Below are 7,454 nucleotides of genomic sequence, written 5' to 3'. Positions count from 1 at the left end.
CTGGAAGAGACAATAGCGGTCGTAGGGGGAAATCACTGGTTCAATAGGTATCGAAGGGTGATGACTCTCAATGGCTTCCACTAGGCCATCTAAAGGCGAGTGAGGTAAAGGGTTAGATAGCGATTTTACATTTCCTCCTCTCGCTCTCCGCTTTTGGTTCAAAAGTACATATTTTTTTGTAATGGCAACAGACGTCTTGTTGTTTTTTTGACTTGGGGTGGTAATTGCGTTAGAGTTTGAAACATCCCCTTTTCTAGTCTTTATGTTTTTGGATTTATTTTTTTCCGGAGCTACAATTATTTTTTGATTTGGTATACCTAGATCTTGATTTATAGGTTTTGCAGCGGGCGTTCCGCTCTTGGCAGGTTTAGCAAAAATTGTATAAATTGGTTTACTGCTTGGCTCTACACAAGGTGGCGAAGGGTTCAATTCTCCATTCACAGAAGCCATTGGGTCAAAAATAATTTTTTGGAAAAAGGGCACTGCAAAAGAAACATCATGAACTTCCAAATTGGAGAGACCCCCTTCTCGGTGTTGACTAGCATTAAAAGGAGATGAAGCCTTGTCGTAGTGCTTGATTCTAATGGGGGAAGTGGATTTAGATTCAACCGAGTGAATGTCTTTTAGATTAGGCAATTGGACAGCGGCTTGCCATGCCATAATCGAAGCAATCTGTACACTTTGTGTGTTTAGCTTTTCATTGAGTGATTCGAACAATTTCACTAGTGTGTTCATAGTTGTGTTCATAGCTTCTAGTGCTAGGCCCACAATTCTGTTACCCATCTGAGGGGACTGCGAGTCTCTAGGAGTTATTTCCCTAATTTGAGATTCTCTGTTTAGTGTGTGCCTTGGGGTGGGGTCAAGAAATGATGAGGAGTTAGACCCTTCGATGCTAACATTAGAAAACATTTTTGGGGAGAATGATAGTTTTTCTGAAATGGTTTGTGCCGAGTAGCTAGTATGCATGGAGTCTAAATCAATTACCACTATATCTGTTTGATCTTTGTTAGGGTTTTTATGTTCAAGAGTCTGACCACTTATTGGTATTGTAATTATATCATTTGAAGTTATATTATTTGAAGTGGCCAAATACAGCATTTCACACTCGGGCGATTGTGAAGACAGGTCAGTTAACACTACTGCATTTGGGCAAGCAGCTCCTTCAACAACATGACATTTTCCCACCTGATTAACAGGGCACAACAGGTTCATACCTCTTGTTGACTGGCCCAAGTAACAGTTACGAGTGTCTGCTGTAGTTGAGTCCTTTAGTGGTTTCGCTGGAGGCGGACACAAGGCCAACTGTTTTGGAGTGGAACAATTTCGAGAAAAAAAGCTTTTTAAAGATTTAGTCCATTCCTTCGATTGTAAGGGGTTGCATTCATCTGTTGCAGATTTTACTGGCATTCCAGTCCGTAGTGAATCAAGTGGCTGAGTCATTTTTCAACCTAAGTAACAGCTAACAACTCAGTAGTTACGAAATAGCTGGGTGAGTAAACATAGCAACAATAGTAATCAAGACAATGAGTTCTACGGCGAGCCCCGAGCGGCGCCGCGGCAAAGCGGGACTCACCGGGACTCCTTCGGTGCGCGTGCGCGTGTCTGGTCATTTATACACACACCAACTGAAAGTGGCAAGGTGCCTAAACAAAGAGAAGGAATATTGGTGAGATGAATGCCCGTCTTAGTTTAAACGAGCAGGTAGTTATTTCAATGTGCCTTCACCTTATGGGAGGTGCAGTCCAAAATCACAGCGTAATCCAGCAGGCAGTAGGCTCCAACAGGCGATACTGTGCGGCAAAGCGGGACTCACCGGGACTCCTTCGGTGCGCGCGCACGTCTGGTAATTTATACACACACCCACTAAAAGTGGCAGGGTGCCTTATTGGAGGTGCAGTCCAAAATCACAGCGTAATCCAGCAGGCAGTAGGCTCCAACAGGCGATACTGTGCGGCAAGCCGGGACTCACCGGGACTCCTAGCAACCCACAGCTCTGCACAAAATATATGATTGTGAAAGGCAAAACAAACTGCAAGTGTAACACTTGAGGGGGGGTTCTAGTGCGTGGCATAAATATTCATCAAGATCATCTAAATGTGCATTCTCTTCATCAACATCAGCGACTTGCAATGTGCCTCAACAGGAATGATAAAATGCACATAAATGATGTATTGCTGTTACCTCTGGGCCTATCTCTGCGCTGTACAAATAGGAGATCCATACTCCTTATTCGCTCGTCCCGTACTCTTTTATGGCTAAAGCATACCCCTGCACCTAGTCTCATACAGACTTTCATTACGAAGTCCCTGTTCCACCCTCATTTGTTCGCTACCTACATTTCTGGCATATATTCTATGCCTCTTGCTAAAATGACTGCATGTCCGTTCGTGCGCTTACTTATGCACAGCAGCCCTGTGTACCATCCAGCGATACTGGGTGAGATTGCGTGCTGATGCTATTACATATGTCTCCCATGTGTTTATTCTCATGTCAAGTAGCCACACGCACCATGAGGTGAGGCTTTAAAACGCTGCCTGATTCATGGATTATTTTGCACTGTGCAAAGTGACTTTGCACTGCCAATATACACCCTGATTCTTGGAACAGTGCAGTGTCTTTTTTTGATGTGCAAAGACGCTTTACACTGCAAAAAGACACTGCACTGCTCCAGCCAGATTCGTGCAACAGTGCAAAGTGTTTTTCTGCCATGCAAATCTTTGGACTGCAAAAATCTCCTTTGCACTGCTCCATGAATCAGGGTGTTTGTTGGCAGTGCAAAGTCACTTTGCTTTGTGCAAAACATTCCATGAATCAGGCAGTGTACGCATACCTATTTTGTCTCTAGCCTTTTATCGCACTTGAAGTGACCATTTCTGCATCGCCATAACCACTGATGACCTTACACGTGGTTACCTATGCTTCCATGGTTGGAAATATGCATCAAAGCGATGAGCCATATGTCTGTACAATAATTGTCAAGTACACGGAGTATCTTTAGCTCAGTTGTTTGTGGTTGGTCCCTGTTGGTATCTGGCTTTGAAAGCCTGTATGCAGGATTCACCTGAGTGATGTCTGTGTGGAATGTCCATGTGGAACTCTGTGTGACTGAGAATAATGTTTGTTGTTTGGAATTCATACCTAGGCAGTTGATGGGAGATGTAGGCTGGGTGGTGGGAACAAGTGGGCTCTTCCATAATCTATCAGCTTGATTATTGATACCTAATAACTAGATGAAACCTGATTACATGTAACCCAATAAATTACATATGAAGTACCCTGCTGCGCAAGAATCCTCCTTTCAGCTTTATAATACTGGCAACGAGTTGGTCTCAGAATGGTCCATGTGGAGGAAGTCCCAGGAGAAAACAGATACCTGCCTATGTATCATGAAGGAAGAAACGGAGATGACCGCTGCGGGGGGTGCAGTAATAGTCTATGGTGGTCGAGGGAGACCGACTGCCCCCAGGAGATGAGTCCCACCACCCAGGGTGAAAAGTGAAGGCGAGATTGTGGTCCTACACCTAGGGCAAGGAGAGTGGTCCTGCACCCAGTCCAAGGAGAGACTATGCTTGGCCAGCCAGTACCCTTGAGAAAAGTGCCACATATTTATTGGGGGGATAAGCAGGATGGATATGCAGGACAGCCTTAGGAGCTGAGCTTGCAGGGAAGTTGCTCCTTTGTGCCGTTGCATGGTGGATTTGTTCACATGGCCCGTAGTCCCCGCAGGCAAGTGCAATAAGGATATTCATGGACAAGGTCATTTTCTCAATGTAGTTGGATCTGATTGAGTGGCGTAGCGCCGTAGTTGCGTGATGTCGGAGACTTGAAGCATATGTCATGAGGGCTGAAGCCAGTTGAGTGTAACCATATGGATTACTGTGGAGGTTGGAGTCTGGGAGGTGCTTTCCCTGCTGTGCCCTTCATCACAATGGCGAATTCATTGTGCCGGTGTAGGAGTTGGTGGAAGTGGAACCCTCATCCGCATTCCTATCAGAGTACAACTAAGAAATGCTGAGCATTGCAGAGTGGGATGCCTAGAGTAATGGACCTTCGTGTTTGGAGGTAACATGACAAACTCCCATCATTACCTGCTTCTGGAAACGGAGTTCCGGATGACTGAGGGACTACTTCCTAGATGTATCCTGAACTGAGAGGCTGTACAATCGTGCTACTTGGATAATGCCGGCTCTGTAGTGACGGGTTTGCCTCAACGAGAACTCATTCGGTATTTAGGTAGGAGTGTCGAGTGACGTGTAAGTCAAATTTAACAGTGGTTACTACTGCAAAATTGTAGAAGGAAAATACGATGTTTTTGTTTGTATTAATTAATCAATTGTTTAATTATGTTGTAACAAAGAAATTTTGAAAGGTTGAATTCTTCAGCCAATCAAATAAAAAAATAAAATAAAGTAAGTTGAATTTTGCACTGACTGTGTGCCATCCCAACTGCTTACTTTATTTAAGTGATACTGTTGCATGTACTACCTTTTGGTTGTATCTCAATCGCCAGTGAGGTATGAGTGAGTTTGAGAGTAATGCAGTGTGGGTGTTTGGAGATATGCAGGTTAGTAGGTGTCTGCAGTTAGTCTTTTGTCTTTCTTATGGGTGTGAGTGATCCTTGTAGTAGTTATTTTTTTTAATTTTTTTTTTTAGTTGAGTTAGTTCAACATTTTGTTGGCACAGAAGGGTCAGCGTGCCAGCCCAAAGAGGGGCAAGGTACTGCTCCTGAGTGGATGTCTTGAGGTCCATCGGTGGCAGAAATGGATGGGATGTGTGGTGCTTTTGCTGGTGATGTAGGAATGTAGCTTGGTTGCCCAAGGAGGGGGGCCGGTTAGTTCTATGGGGTGGCAGCTTAGTTCTATGGGGTGGCAGCCTAGATGTCGATTGGTGGCAGAGATGGATGGGATGTGTTAAGTAATTTTCAGATGATTTGGAGTGTACAGGTTTGTGGTGCTGCCTTCTGTAGAAAATTAAACGCCTGGTTTGGCACTCCTGTCCCTGAGGTCGTGTGAGTATTGTTTGATTGGTGCTTATGATAGAGAGGTGTTGTATTCCTTGATACTGTTCCAGTTATTCTAGTTTTGTCACATGGTAAACTGAGGGAGCAGTGTTGTATCTGGTGTTTGTTGGTTAGATGTCAAAGAGAAGATGTGTTGTATCTGGCATTGATCCCTGTATGCATGCTTCACCTAAGTGATGCCAGTGTGGAACGCTGTGTGACTGAGAAGAATGGGTTCCATGTGTTCATATCCCCGGAAAAATATTGCGATACAAAAATATTGCCATATTTTTGCTGTGATTTTGAGCCATGGACCCTGTGGGGACACCCCCACATTATTTTTAAATGTGCGGGGTCACCCCCGCAGCTGCCACTCCCACAAATTACCCCCCCCCCAATATCGCCTATGGCAAGACAAACGACCATATGTACGGGGATATTTCTGGTGGGGATTATATGTAGGGATACCAAAGAATGTTTGTTTGGAGTTCTTACTTAGTCAGTAGATGGAGATGTAACCTGGGTGGTGGGAGCAAGTGGGTTCTTACCATAATATCTTAGCTCCTTGATTATTGATACCTATTAACTTGATGAAATCTGGTAACCTGAAACCAATAAACTACCAATGAAGTAAGAAGGATAGTAGAAACCCAGTGTGTATTGGCCCTGGATCCGGGAGTGAATTATCACATCTGGTCGATTTCGATAATGAAGGTTCAGGGCACTTTAAGTGTGTTTAGTCTTGATTTAATCTGCATGTAATTAATTGCCAGTGGTTAGCTGGGCATGTATAGTGCTGGTCGCATGAGGAAAGCCGATATGTGTTTCGACCATAGGTCTTTATCAAGGCTGTGCAAATTGGTAGTGAGGTGCAAGTGTTTAATGGTGACGTAAGTTTCTGTGACATATCGAAGCAGCATATTACATGACATTAAATAAAGTGATAGTAACATAAGTGTTTATATTGTGAAAGGTGTGGTGAGTGGTATTGTGACATGTGCAAAATCGCCATTTTGATATATACATAAATAAAATCATGTTAAGTTTTTAAGCAAGTTTTTTCACCAAGGAAAGGCATGACATAGGATGATGCAAAAGGGGAAAAAAGAAGGCTGGTTATCTATTCGTCTGTTAATTCAATAGTTGGTGAGATATCTTACCAGAGTATATAGCTGGGTGCTGGTCCTAAGGAAGCTGGATGGCCACTGTAGGAGAGGAAAAAACGAGAGAGGACCGAGTTCATGACCGCATGTTAGAGTAGGGCTGGTCGGTGACTGGACGATAATACCTTGGTCATCACGCTGATGCCTGGGTCGGTGCTTGTGGCTAGATATGACTGAAAGGAGTTGCTGTGACCAGATGTAGCGTGTTCCCTGGATATGGGGGTGGCATCCCAGAGTGGAGTTGGAGGCATTATATGTTGGGCCAATATGGCAATGGTTGTGAATGGTTCCAGAGATAACCTTGGCAACATGTCCGTGGCAAGGTCATAGCAGTTAACTTGCATATAGTGCAAGTGTAAAATTCATGACGTTGCATGAGCTCAGGGGCTTGTGAGGTGGCCTTGTTGACAATAAGCCCTGGTGGGGGGGGGCGGTGATTATGTGCAATCTTTGCTTGGGATGGCAACACCGGTGTAAGTATATTGCAGGATGTAGGTGCGGAGTGTACGTTGGTGTGGGAACAGGTTGTGGTGGAGGTGCCGGACCCAGTAAGGTCTGTGTGTGGCTCACAGCGGCAACACAAAGGGGGAGGGAGGGTGGCGGCGGCGATCCGCATGCTGTGAGAAGGACGGACCTTATGGGGCATAATAGTGCAGAGCTATTGGCAGTAGGCATTAATAGTAGAGGCAGTGCTATGTGATTGGGCATCCTGTAGGAAGTGTAATGCTGGTATGGTATGCAAAGGAACCGGACTGCTGTGTATGAGGGTGGTCAGTGAAAGTGGCATCTGCCATGCAATTGCGGCATCTGCGCGGTGCCCATGCCTTGACTGTTATAGTAGGAGCAGGGAATCGAGCTTCTGTGGAACTGATAGCAAGGAGGGGGGGGATGGGTGGATGGTGAGTTGTCAGCCAGGGTGGCTGGGACAGTAATGAAAAATTGCTGAACGCAAAAATGAGAAACGGCGGTGTGTACCAAGGGTGCTGGTATCGTGGGTTGGTATGGGTGAATGATGCGCACACAGTGGGAAGCCAAGCCAATCCGTGCAAGGCCCGCCGCAAGGGGAATTCAGAGCATCAGTGATGTGAAGGCTAGGTCGGGCCTGGGGGGGTGCATCATCTGGCTTACCTGATGAGCCAGGAGGGCTACAGGAACAAGATGTGCAGTCAGTGATCTTTAGATCCCGTTGGCCATCTTGTTTCTGATGTTAAATAAGGGCCGACAGCTCGTCGGTCCTGAGTAAGCTGAAGGAGGAATGGTTATTTGCCTGGAGCAGAGAGGCAATGAGAATG

This window comes from Ambystoma mexicanum, chromosome 10 (assembly GCF_040938575.1).
Source record: "Ambystoma mexicanum isolate Mex_15411 chromosome 10, UKY_AmexF1_1, whole genome shotgun sequence".
Classification (NCBI taxonomy): domain Eukaryota; kingdom Metazoa; phylum Chordata; class Amphibia; order Caudata; family Ambystomatidae; genus Ambystoma; species Ambystoma mexicanum.
Note: the sequence above shows the minus strand (reverse complement) of the source record.